Source organism: Diabrotica virgifera, chromosome 2 (genome assembly GCF_917563875.1).
Source record: "Diabrotica virgifera virgifera chromosome 2, PGI_DIABVI_V3a".
NCBI classification, from domain to species: domain Eukaryota; kingdom Metazoa; phylum Arthropoda; class Insecta; order Coleoptera; family Chrysomelidae; genus Diabrotica; species Diabrotica virgifera.
Window position 1 is genome coordinate 133,084,751 of NC_065444.1, and position 14,166 is coordinate 133,098,916.

Sequence of the window (14,166 nt, forward strand, 5' to 3'; positions counted from 1 at the left end):
AAGCTTTTGACAAGGTGTGGCACACAGGACTTCTGTACAAATTAAAGAAAAACCTACCTTACACTTACTTCAAACTGCTTCAATCATACCTTACAGAAAGGAGATATCTGGTAAAATATAGTGAAGCCTATACAAAACTCTACCCCATCCTATCTGGTGTACCTCAGGGTAGTGTGCTCGGACCGATCCTATACCTAATATATACGGCTGACTTGCCAACAAGCAACGACCTAACACTTGCAACATTCGCAGATGATACTGCTTTCCTGGCCTCTCATGGTAATCCAATAATAGCATCAGAGAGACTGCAACTACATCTGAACAAAACAAATGAATGGCTTAAACTCTGGAGAATTAGAGTAAACCCCTCAAAATCCACACACATTACATTCACTCTAAGAAGAGGTACATGTCCAGAACTTAATCTCGATGGACATCCTTTACCTCAAAAGGATGACGTAAAATATCTAGGTATTCACCTTGACAAACGACTAACTTGGACCAAGCATATATGGACGAAAAGACTTCAACTGGGAATTGTATACAGAAAACTTTACTGGATGTTGGGAAAAAACTCTCACCTATCGATCGATAACAAGCTGCTTATATACAAAACAATAATAAAACCCATTTGGACATATGGTTCGCAGCTCTGGGGATCAGCTAGCAAATCTAATATTATGAAAATACAAAGATTTCAATCCAAAACTCTAAGAACAATCGCTAATGCCCCTTGGTACATCCATAATGACGCAATACATAGAGATCTTCAGGTACTATCAGTCTCCGAAGAGTGCAAAAAATCTTCTGAACAATATCAAAATAGGTTGCGGGTACATCCAAACACCCTGGCACACAATCTTCTCAACAAGCAACAAGCGAAGAGATTGAAGCGATATGATCCCTTGGACCTACCTAACCGATCCTGACAGAGCCTACAGCAGAGGAAGCTACGCCTTCAACAGCGTCCAGCCATTGTGTTCTGTGCCAGTTTTAGTTTTAGTTTTCGTGCTCGCGTATCAGTGTATGTGCGCATCTCACCGGTAAACAAGGTAATGTGTGTGTGTGTCGTGATGCTTTGGTCACTGGACCTTACATCTCTCTGCCATTGTAAAGACAAACAATTTTACTTATTGTTTTCATTGTAAAACAGATTGTAAAAAAACTTGGATGTTAATAAAAAAAAAAAAAAAAAAAACATTGTTAAATCAAAATAACAATTTATTGTTTTTTACCATTCTGCAAAATACAGGGTGTTTTATAAATAAACGTTAAAATGTATAGATACTTGCGTAATAGAAAATAGATATTGTACAGGGCGTCAATAAGTTATATTTCATGAATGAAATACCATGACGTCACTTTTCCTTTTCCTCCTTAGGGAGAAAAATATTTTTCCTCACTAGGGAGGAAAAGTATAACTTTGCTCCCTACAATCAGGTCCGGAAAAGTATACTTTCGGTAGAGGTAGGTGGAAAACAATTTTTTTCTATGGATGCTATACAATGTGCAACTTCTCTCACTACTTACATACATTCAAAACGAACAATTCCTCACGCAGTGAGAAAAGTCGACCATTGCAGTGAGAAATATTTTTTTTCACGGGTTCTCCTACGGTTTTCCGTACATACGATCGCCGTTTCCATGGTAACATGAACAATACAAACACAATTAATGTTGTCAAACAAATTGTGTTGCAAAACTTACCAGGAATTACCTTCAAAACTGTTCAAAAATAACTGTTAATGAGAATTTTAAATAAATGACGTATATAAATTTTAATATATATATATATATATATATATATATATATATATATATATATATATATATATATATATATATATATATATATATATACCTCAAAGTACCTAAATTAATTAATTTTGAAGTTTGAGCTCTCGACAAAAAAGCATCAATATAAAAAGTACAGTGTAGAAGACATGAGAAAATGACATATTTCTCCCTCGCTTGATTTGCGGCACTCAACAAATTTCTGCGCTCGTGAGAAATATGTCTTTTTTCTCACTTTTTGTACCATATACTATTTTTAAACAAATTCAAAATACCTATCAATTTTTTCACTTCGGACAATTATTTTTATTGCTGATTGTTGTTGATTCTTTGGACTATTATGAACAAAAAAGGTATCTCTTGATTTTTCTCTAAAATTGTTTGTTGTCGAGTTATAAGCGATCCAAAATTTAAAAAACTCAAATATGGCCATTTTCAAGGCTTAGTAACTCAGTTAAAAATTATTACATATTATAAAAGTCAGAAAGTGACCAAATCAAAGTTTAAAGCCCCCTCCCCCCTCCTACAAGACATTTTTGTCATTATTTTATTACTATGCTATTATTTGTAATCATGAACAATGAGCGCTAAGCGCGTATTAGCCATTGACGTCCGGCTAATACGCGCTTGACGCTCATTCTTAATAATCAAAAATAACAGCTTAGTAATAAAATAATAAATGGAAATACTATTATAACGACTGACGAAAAGCTAAAACGATGGAAAGAATATATGGAAGAGCTCTTCGACGCCGAAAGAGGAAACCTACAGGACATATCTTTCGAAAACAGAGAAACAAGTGTAGAAATTACACAGGAAGAAATTTGTATGCGCTAAAGAACACCAGCAACGGCAAAAGCCTGGAGCCAGATCAACTGCCTATTGATAGCCTTAAAATAATAGAAAATGAGTACATGGATGTCCTCTTAAAACTCTTTAATGAAATTTATCAGTCGGGTGACATACCCAATTAATGGTTGACCTCAACATTTGTTTGTCTCCCAAAAAAGAAAAATACTAGAGAATGCATAAGCCTGATGTCTCACACACTTAAAATGTTTTTAAGATCATTCATAAACGAATTTACCAAACACTTGATATGGATATTGAAGAAACCCAATTTGGATTCCGTAGAGCCGTAGGTACCCGTGAAGCTCTCTTTGCATTCAACGTACTAATCCAGAGATGCTTGGATGTGAACCAGGATATGTATGTCTGTTTCATAGATTACAACAAGGCTTTCGATAAAGTCCGCCACAAACAGTAAATGGACGTCCTCAAAGCAAAACAATTACAATACAATGACCTTCGAATTATAAAAAATCTATATTATAAACAACAGGCACACATACGCATTAACGAACACACATCAGAAGAGTTCGAAATTAAAAGAGGAGTGCGACAGGGGTGTGTATTGTCACTACTACTCTTCATTATAGGGTGGGCCGTTGAGTAATGTGTTTTTATTTTGTTTTTTTAATAAGTTCCCTGGCCTCAGAAAAGATGTATGATAAGATAACTTACTTCACAGTGTTTTGTTTTATAATTAATTTTATTTTTTTCCACTGCCACAGATCTGTATAAGAATGAGATTTTTATGAAAAAATCAAATCATCTAATAAATGTCAAATTCGTTTTTTTTTAATTTATTATGGTCGCCTGAGCCAAAAAACGTGTTTGATAAGATAACTGCCATCATAGTATGTATTTTGGCCGATAAATAATTTTTTTCCACTACCACAGAGCTATATAAAACTAGAGATTTTTCAAAAAAAAACTACATTTTTTTGTATGAATGTTTTTTATGCATACAAAAAAATTAAATTGGGCTAAAGCTGACTTTGGTTTGAACACAAAAAGTAAACGAAAATACGCCCTCTCAACCGCTTGTGTGCTACAAGGGTATGCTGTTACATATGCCAAAAGACTGGTGTCGGGATTTTCAACAACTTCCCTTAGTTGGTCTTTGGATAGTTTCATAGCTACACGAGGCTCTATTCATAACACTTTCTGACAGTCGATAAGGTCAAGGTATTCCTTAGCGCAAAAAAATAATTATCTTACTACGAAATATCGCTTATCTTTGTAATTTAATTATTTACTCTTAAAAATTGTTTAAAATCCCAGTTGTCTTATGTTTTTAGGTTCACCAATTAGCATAATCAAAATAATATTCTCTGGTTACATATATATTCTCCATGAATATTTTTGTATGCTAAATCTTTTAATGCTGGTAGTAAGAAGAGGTCTGCTCGCAGAGTCTTATTGTCTTCAATAGATGTCTTGCACCATCAAGTCATGATGGTTGAGTCTTAATGCAAAACCACATGGGCGCATACACTTTTATTATAAAATGGCTTAGTATTTGTAAATTTTCCGAGGGGTTTCAGATTGATACATATAACCGAAAGATATGGGAAGCAGTGGTAAGCCAGCAAGAATAAACCATTTTCCCAAGCTGTCTCTTAGAAAGTTGTTCTGAACAAACACCACTTTCTGTTTTGACAAATATCGTACAGGAATTCTTGATCTGCACTAAGATCGTCACTGCGGAAATCGTCAGCTGATGATTCTATTTTTGAAAATGAAGCTAAGATAGAGTTTCGCAAACATGCAGTCGTTCTCCAAAATCGAAAATGCACGTGGTCCACTGGTACTGCTATCCAGTTGTTCAAATAGATGAATTATAGGCAACTTGTTGGCAGACAAACCACTGCAGGGACCTTTCAAATTTATTCTCCAGTAGGTAACAATATAATGTCTCCTCTACGCCTGTATTTATGACAGAACCGTTCAGTACAGAAGCGTTGGTAATGTTAACTTTTTTACACTATCGTATATTTTATTTGAGTATTTTACCCATTTTTTGAAGTATGTTTCTAAATTAATTTTTGTCTATTTATTATTTAGTGGCGACATACCCAAATAAAGTATACGTTAGTATACAGGGTGTCCCGAAAAGATTGGTCATAAATTATACCACATAGTCTGGGGTCAAAAATAGTTCGATTGAACCTAACCTACCTTAGTACAAATGTGCTCATAAAAAAAGTTACAGCCCTTTGAAGTTACAAAATGAAAATCGATTTTTTTCAATATATCTAAAACTATTAGAGATTTTTTATTGAAAATGGACATGTATGATTCTTACGGCAGGAACATCTTAAAACAAAATTATAGTGAAATTTGTCCACCCCATAAAAATTTATGGGGATTTTGTTCCCTTAAACCCCCCCAAACTTTTATGTACGTTCCAATTAATTCATTATTGTGGTACCATTAGTTAAACACAACGTTTTTAAAACTTGTTTGCCTCTTAGTATTTTTTCGATAAACCGGTTTTTATTGAGATGCGGCTTCTTTTTCAATATATTTACGTAAAAATTTTATGGGGGTTTTGTTCCTTTAAACCCCCCAAATATTTGTGTACGTTCCAATTAAACTATTATTGTGGTACCATTAGTTAAACACAGTGTTTTTAAAACTTTTGCCTCTTAGTCTTGTTTTCATAAGTCACCTTTTATCGAGATGTAGCTTCTTTTTCAAAATATACCTAAAAATGTAAATTATAAATAAATTTTCAGATTATTAACAGGTCTCTATAATCGTATTAATCATATACAAATATGTGGTGGATTCGACAAATATTCAAAATATCTCGATAAACACTGGCTTATCGAAAAAGTACTAAGAGGCAAAAATGTTTTAAAAACGGTGTGTTTAACTAATGGTGCCACACTAATAATTAAATTGGAACGTACACAAAAGTTTGGGGGGGTTTAAGAGAACAATACCCCCATAAAATTTTTATGGGGTGTACAAATTTTACTTAAATTTTTTTTTAAGATGTTGCTGCCATAAAAATGCCACATGTCCATTTTCAATAAAAAATCTCTGAGAGTTTTCGATATATGAAAAAAAATCGATTTTCATTTTGTAACTTCATTTTGTAACTTTTTTTGTGTGCACTATTGTATATAGGTAAGTAAGGTTCAATCAACTTATTTTTGACCCCAGAATCTGTGGTCTAATTTATGACCAATCTTTTCGGGACACCCTGTATAACGTATACCTACATGAACCAGCCACAACAATACAGATTTTATTTCAACTTTTTTTGGGGTACAAAATAAATAACCCTAATGTTTCAAAAATTAGATAATAAAAAAATATGAAGATCTGTTTGAAAAAGTTAATTTTTTTTTATTTTTTCCACTGCCACAATGACGTTTCATATTAAAATAATATAGAGCTTTTGTGGCAGTGGAGAAAAATATTTCTAGCTACTCATTTTGGGCTTAAAATTTGTGTTTTAGTACAACGCAACTTTTTTGACCTCAGGTGTTGTTATATTACAGAAAAAATTTTTTCGGCCCACCCTACCTTCAATGCATACTCTGAAGAAATTATGAAAAGAGCTCTTGAGCAACAGCAGGAATAAAGGTAAATGGAACGCAAATTAACAACATTAGATATGCGGACGATACTATCATAATAGCAGACAATCTTCAAGACCTCCAAAAGCTAATGAACAAGATAGTTGAGTTTGGAGAAGAAGATGGATTATCAATAAACATCAAGAAAACTAAATTTATGAGGATGTCAAAAACCCAAAGTAATAATGAAAGCCTGACAATTAAAGGTAAACCTTTAGAACAAGTTAAAAACTACAACTATCTTGGCACAATAATTAATCACACAAACGATTACTCCAAATAAATCAAAGTTCGAATAGAGAAAGCAAGAACAAACTTCAATAAAATGAGAAAGGTACTTTGTGCAAGACCTTAATAAGACCGGTTTTGATATATGGAGCTGAAACGTGGACCCTATCTCAAAGTGATGAAAGACTTCTTGGTATTCTTGAGAGAAAAATTCTTAGAAAGATTTTTGGGGCAGTAAATGAAACTGGGCTATGGCGTCGAAGATACAGCTTTGAACTGCATCAGTTATACACCGATCCAGATATTGTGAAATTCGTTAAAGTGCAGAGACTTAGATGGGCTGGACATATTGCTAGGATGTCAGACCACGAATACACCAAGAGATTAACATTTTCAAAACCCGAGGGCACAAGAAGTAGAGGACGACCACGAAGAAGATGGATTGATGATGTGGAAGGAGACCTAAAAATTCTAGGTGTCAGAAGATGGAGGGAAGTTGCCAGGAATCGACAGGAGTGGAGACTTCTTTGTGAGCAGGCCAAGATCCACAACGGATTGTCGAGCCACTTATGATGATGATGATGACTTTGTGCAAGAGAACTGAAATTGGACTTGAGAGTTAGGCTGGCAAGGTGTTATATTTTCTCGACTTTTCTTTACGGGATAGAAGCATGGACACTTAACGCGTCGACTACTAAAAAGTTGGAAGCATTTGAACTGTGGGTGTATAGAAGAATCCTGAAGATATCATGGACCGAACAAACAACGAAGTGATGAGAAGAGACAACAAAAGACTGGAACTATTGGAAACCATCAAGACACGAAAGCTGCAATACCTGGGGCATTTTATGCGTAATGAGAGATACAACATACTTCAATGAATTATACAGGGGAAAATCCAGGGCAAGAGAAGTGTAGGAAGAAGAAAAATCTCATGGTGGCGTAACTTGAGGGAATGGTACGGATGCACATCAACCGAACTATTCAGAGCAGCAGCATCTAAGAACAGAATAGCCGTGATGATTGCCAACCTCCGTCGCGGAGATGGCACGTAAAGAAGAATTAGAATAAAATAATGACAAAAATTTCTTCAGGATCTTGTAGGAGGGGCTTTAAATTTTGATTTGGTCACTTTAAGACTTTTTGAGACTTTGAGACCATAATAATTTTTAACGGAGTTATAGTTTGAACCTACCGTCCTTTATAAAGGCCGGGCCGAAAGGTCCCGGCCAAATTACAAATTTCAATGTTTCAAATGTAGATGCGGCATTAGTTTTACAATCCTAAATTATCATAATAGACAAGGTGGAAACGGCGAGTTCGTTGGGAAAAATATTCCCATGAGATATTTTTGCATAATTACATTCGTGAGACATCATAGAAGAAGGTTCAAGGAGTCGCCCACGAGAAAAGTGGGCCAATTTTTTTTAACAATTTTTTTTTAACCAAATTGCAAAAAATCAATATTTTGGCCCGGACTAATTTTTTTTAGTTTTTTGGACAATTCTGGACAAAAAACGTCTCTTATAATTTTTCTCTAAAGTTGATCTTTTTCGAGTTATAAGCAAGTTAAAATTTGAAAAACGCGAAAATGGCCATTTTTAAGGCTTAATAACTCGGTCAAAAATTATTATTTTGAAAGCCAGAAAGTGACTAAATCAAAGTTTAAAGTCGCCGTTATATGATCCTGAAGAAATATGTGTCATTAATTTACTACTAAGCTGTTATTTTTAATTAATAACAATGAGTGGTTGTATCGTATTGTCGCTGCTGTAAATGTGAGTGCGAGTAAGATGCACAATTGGACTGCTGGAATAGCTTCTCTCTCGCACTCAGCATTTACAGCCCCGCACACTTGCATGGCGCATATTATTATTACTTAAAAATAACAGCTTAGTAATGACAAAAATTTCTTCAGGATCTTGTAGGGGGGGCTTCAAACTTTGATTTAGGAATATAATATTAATAATGATTGATTTAGGAATATATTATATAATAATAACTTTTAACCGAGTTATTAAGCCTTGAAAATCGCCATTTTTCGTTTTTTCAATTTTAAATTGCTTATAAGTCGAAAACGATCAACTTTAGAGAAAAATTATAAGAGACCTTTTTTGTCCAGAATGGTCCAAAAAATTAAAGAAAAAATTGTTGGGGCCAAAAATATTGATTCTTGCAATCTGATTAAAAAAAATTGTAAAAAAAAAAAATTGGCCCACTTCTCACTTGGGCGACTTCTTGAACCTTATTCTGGGATGTTTCACGAATGTGATTATGCAAAAAAATATCATGGGAATTGTTGGAAATTACATACAATTGATTTGTTGTGTGAATAGTTCGAAATCATGTCCCTTTTTTTACCCTTGTCGACGCCCGTGGTTCCTCGCTTGCATATTTTCGAATGCCCATCTGGGCCGCGGGCAAAAGGACCTGATCACGTGAAAACCAGGAATTCTGTTCTCCCTTCGACATCGAAGAAAAGCATTGAGACGGCCAACGCGTAACAGCTTGTTTACATGGGCGGTTTGCCAACGTTTGACGCCGCGGTTTACCTGAAAAACCCAACCGCCGCGGTTCGTACACATGAGAGCGATTGACTGGCGGTCTCATTCCTCCCCTAGTAAACTTACAACCGCCGCGATTTGACGACGGAAAGGTTGCATGTGTACGATGTTGAGCGGTTGCATTTGTTTCTATGTTAAACTTGAACCGCGGCGGTTGGGTTTTTCAGGTAAACCGCGGCGTCAAACGTTGGCAAACCGCCCATGTAAACAAAGCGTTATCACGTAAAATGGTGACTTCGTAGATGATGTCCGATAGTAAGTACATACCTAGTATTTTCACCTTATATTTTGTTATTACCTATATCCTGTTATCGTTTTTTGTGCTATTTGACCACCAACAATTGATTTAAATGTGCGTATTAAGTTTATATGCGCCTATGAGAATTTCCATTTAATCTCTACCAATAGTAGCTATTCGAAGAGACAGAGTAATTGGCAGGTAATTTGTATTGTTTATTGCTTGTGTTGATTTTATTAAATTATTTTCGTTCAATACCTGCTAATAACCTACATTTTTGATCCTTCTAACCGGATATGAATTATTTTTTAATATTATTTGATACACATAAAAATGTAAATGGTGGTTTGATTGATTCGTCGCAATTATAATACATATATTCGTTTATTATTATATATTACAATAGGTTTATAATATAGAATTGATATATTAATTAATAATTATATTTGTTTTGTCTGATATGATATGTACCTATTAGGAAAGTTTTATCGTTTGATTTTGCGTTGTGTCGAAGCGAAGCTTATCTGTTTACCGTGACGGATTTGTGGGGTCCTCGTCGTCGGGTGATTTATTATTCAAAGTAGGTACTAAATAGTGTTGAGTTTCGGGTTCCTTGAATGGGTCTAAAGATTTAATATTATTATCGTTTCTCCGTTTTAAGAAACAGAATATTAGGTTGTATTTTTCCGAGCGTCGCCCCATGGGCGTAGAGAAATATTTTTTGTGTTATACTTTTAATTTTTTGATTTTAGACAATAATCGCGTTTCGTGTTAGTATTTTATTATTACTTTATTATTGCATTTTTTTTTATCGTCGCACTTATAGTACAGTTAATAATATTTTATTTTGATCATTTCATTTCTGTTTGAAATTTTTTTATATAAAAGATTAGAATGGATAAATCCAGAAAATTGAAATTCCAGCGGCATACAGCGCTCAATGACATTCAGTCGATTTATGATCTAGGTAGTAAAGCTGTTTCTGATCAGAGTTTACGATCGTTGTTTAAAATAAGGTGTAGCGAGTTAGACGTGATTAAGGAGGAATTTTTAAAGCAGCATACAAGCATTATTAATAATGTTTTGTCGGTACCGGATTCAGATACGGGGGACGAAGAAAAGATCCGAGAATTATTCTTGGACTTATTCTACAAAATAAAAGTTTTTGACGCGTAATTCTTTGGGTCACCATCTGAAAGTCCAGGTCCAGCGTCTTGTGCTTCCGGCGGAGCTCATCCTTCCCACATTCGCTTACCTCGTATTGATCTTCCGCATTTTCAAGGAAATTTTATTAATTTTGCATCCTTTATAGACCTTTATAATTCGATAGTGCATAACAATGCAGCCCTAGGAAACGTAGAAAAATTCAAATATTTGAAAGGTTGTTTAGACGGGACTCCGCTTAGCTTAATTCGCAATTTGCCCATAACTAACGATAATTACCAAGTGGCTTACGATTTAATTGTTAAACGGTACACAAATGTTCGTCGTTGTGCGACCGCCCATTGGGATGCGATAATGGGCGTTCAAAAAATCTCCGCGGTTAACTCGAAAAATCTAGCTAAATTAGTAGACACCTTTTTAGAAAATTTAGCTGCATTGAAAACTTTAGGCCTTCCCACTGAGCATTGGGATTTCATTATGTTCAATTTGCTTTTGTCGAAATTAGATGTTGACTCCATTAAGTTATTCGAGTTGGAAAATAAGTCTAATGAAATTCCTTCATTTAAAAAATTAGTAGCGTTCATCGAAACCCAATACATCGCATATGATAATTTAGACAGTAGTATAGGTGAGGGAAAGAAGTCGTCGCGGGCCCCAAATAACACGGAGCCAAAGGCCAACTCCAAGCACCAGACTGGTGATTCAAGGCACAATCGTAGTAGCTCGTCGTTCGTAACAAATTCGTCTTCAGTATGTTGCGCTTTATGCAAACAAAGCCATTATCTCAACCAGTGTTCGTTGTTCTTGAAAAAATCGCCAAAAGAGAGATATCAGTTTTGTAAAGAGTCTTCTTCCTGTTTTAAGTGTCTTAATCAGGCTAACCATTCAGTCAAGTCGTGTCCTAAATCCTTCAAATGTAGCAAATGTAGTAGTCATCTCCATAATAGTTTGTTACACTTCGAGAGAAACCGTTCCAATAGTCAGTCGTCCTCAGAAAATAATAGTCCAGGGACATCGGGAATCGAATCGTCTCCTGAAGTATCCCATTGTGCAGCTAGTTTTGTAGGAAATAAAAATGAAACCAAAAAGGAAATCTTGCTCGGTACTGTTTTGGTTCATGCAATTGACAGTAAAGGGTGCAAACAACCCTTGAGATGTCTTATTGATTCGGGTTCGATGAGTTCGTTCATTAGTCGAAAGGCTGCCAATCGATTGGGATGGCCTAAAACTCCTTGCTCGTTCGAAGTTAACGGACTCAATTCGATGCAAACGAAACTGAATCAGGGGCAAATAAGTTTCTCTATCCAACCTCGTCATCAGGAGTCACCGGTGTTTCATTTGGAGGCTATTATTACAGATCGGGTTTGCTCGGATTTGCCCAGCACCCAAATAGATATTTCTGCTTGGAATTATATTAAAAATTTGAAGTTAGCTGATCCCAAATTTAATTGTAGTCAATCGGTCGATTTGTTAATTGGTTGTAGTATATTTTCGAAGGTGTTGTTAGAGGGTAAAATTTAAGGTAAATTGGGACAACCTGATGCCCTAAATACCGTTTTTGGATATATTTTGTTGGGCCCAACTAGCACACCTAACCTTTCGTCAACTTGTTCTTCTTCTTCGTCGCTTGTTTGTCTTTCAAATGTGGAAGACTCGTTAGATTCTTCGTTAAGGAAATTTTGGGAACTGGAGAACATACCGGAAGAGCCAGTTTCAGAACCGGAAGACGTTCTGTGCGAAACCATTTATCGGGAAACACATAGTCGGGACGTCTCGGGAAAATATGTTGTGTCTTTGCCTTTTCGTGAATCGCCGCCTTGTTTAAAAGATAGCTATGATGTTGCTTTAAACAGATTTATTTCGTTGGAACGTCGCTTGTTTCGTCAGCCGGGTTTGCAAAAGGAATATTCGTCCCATATGCAGGAGTATATTGATTTAGGTCATATGCAATTGGTTCCTGAGGGCGAAAAGACAAAGGGAATGTATTATATCCCACACCATTGCGTTGTTAAATCGGAAAGTGTCTCTACTAAAATTCGAGTGGTATATAATGCGTCTCAGAAAAGTCCCAGACTTGGTAAATCGTTGAATGATTATTTATTAGTCGGTCCTAAGCTACAACAGGACATCGTCTCGCTTTTGTTAAATTTTAGACTTAATCGTTTTGCGTTGTGTGCAGATATTCGTCAGATGTATCGTAATATTTTAGTAGTTCCTGAGCATACGGATTATCAACGTGTGTTATGGAGATTTTCTAGCTTTGAGGAGATTCAGGAATATCGTTTGTTAACTGTCACTTTTGGAGTTGTATCCTCGCCGTATCTCGCTCTAAGAACCCTTCAACAACTAGTGTTGGACGAAGGCTCTCGTTTTCCTAAAGCCGCCTCGCTCGTTTGTAATGCTTCGTATATTGATGATTTTGTTTTCGGTGCTTCGACGCTCGAAGAAGCACAAAGTTTAGTCGAAGAATTAGTCGCTTTGTTGAAGTTAGGAGGCTTTGAGTTACGGAAATGGTGTTCGAACGAACCCAAATTGTTGTCGCAATTTCCTGAATCACATATTAATCCTCATTCTATTAATTTTGATCTAGAATCAAATGGTCCTTCTTTAAAAATCCTTGGTTTGAAGTGGATTGCACAGTCCGATGTCTTTCAATTTGCAGTCAAATTGCAGGATGTCCCTTGTACTAAAAGATCGTTTTTGTCCGAATTAGCTCGAATTTATGACCCGTGAGGTTATCTAACACCTATTACCTTTTTCATCAAGCATTTAATCCAACGACTTTGGGCAACTGGTCTTGAATGGGATGATCGTCCTCCCTCAGAAATTATTCGTGTGTGGGAGCAATATAAAAGTGAATTATCTCTTATTTCACAGTTTAAAATTCCTCGTTTTTTGAATATTTCCTCGTGTCCCATCTTAGAACTTCATGGATTTGCTGATGCCAGTGAAAAGGGATACGCTTGTGTCGTTTATATTCGTAGTATTGATAGTCAGAACATGGTCCAAGTTAATTTACTTTGTGCCAAATCGAAAGTAGCTCCTATGAAACAGATTACGATCCCTCGATTAGAATTGTTAGCTGCTGTTCATTTGGTCAAACTTATGTCGTTTTTGTCACAGTCGTGGAAGAATATAATCTTTCAAAAGGTTTATGCTTGGGTAGACTCGCAAATAGTATTGCACTGGATTAAAAGTTCACCTTCTAGGTTTAAAACTTTCGTCGCAAATCGCATTTCGTATATCCAGACCCGTAGTCAAAATTATTCGTGGCATTACATTGAATCTCAAAGTAATGCAGCCGATGCGCCTTCGCGAGGCATGTTACCGGCCGCTTTTGTATCAAAACTAGACTGGTTGACAGGTCCTTCGTTTTTGTATCATGTTCCATTAATCTTTCCAGAGGTTCCTCCATCATTGCGGGAAAAATCCCCTTCGGAAGAGGTAAAGAAAAGTTTAGTGTTTGTTTCCACTCGTGAGGAACATTTTTTGTCTTGTTTGTTAGAAAACCAATCGTCTTTTACCTCTATCCAAAGAATTTTGGCCTTTATGTTGCGATTCGCGCACAACTCTCGTTTGAAAAGGTCAAGACGTGTAGGACCCTTGAGTGCAGTAGAATTGGAAAGCTCGTTAATTATTCTTGTTAGGTTTACACAGGAACAGTATTTTGAAGACCAGCTTCAGTCGAACTCGTTTCCAAAACCATTTCGCAAATTAGGAGTATTTTTAGATGATAATACTC

General features: G+C 35.7%; 1 protein-coding gene across 2 annotated transcripts in view; it reads left to right on the forward strand.

The window, feature by feature from the left end:
• The window catches only part of LOC114330073 (G protein-coupled receptor kinase 2), a 778,149-nt gene that overhangs the window by 518,796 nt on the left and 245,187 nt on the right, over positions 1-14,166 (forward strand). The window lies entirely within an intron of this gene.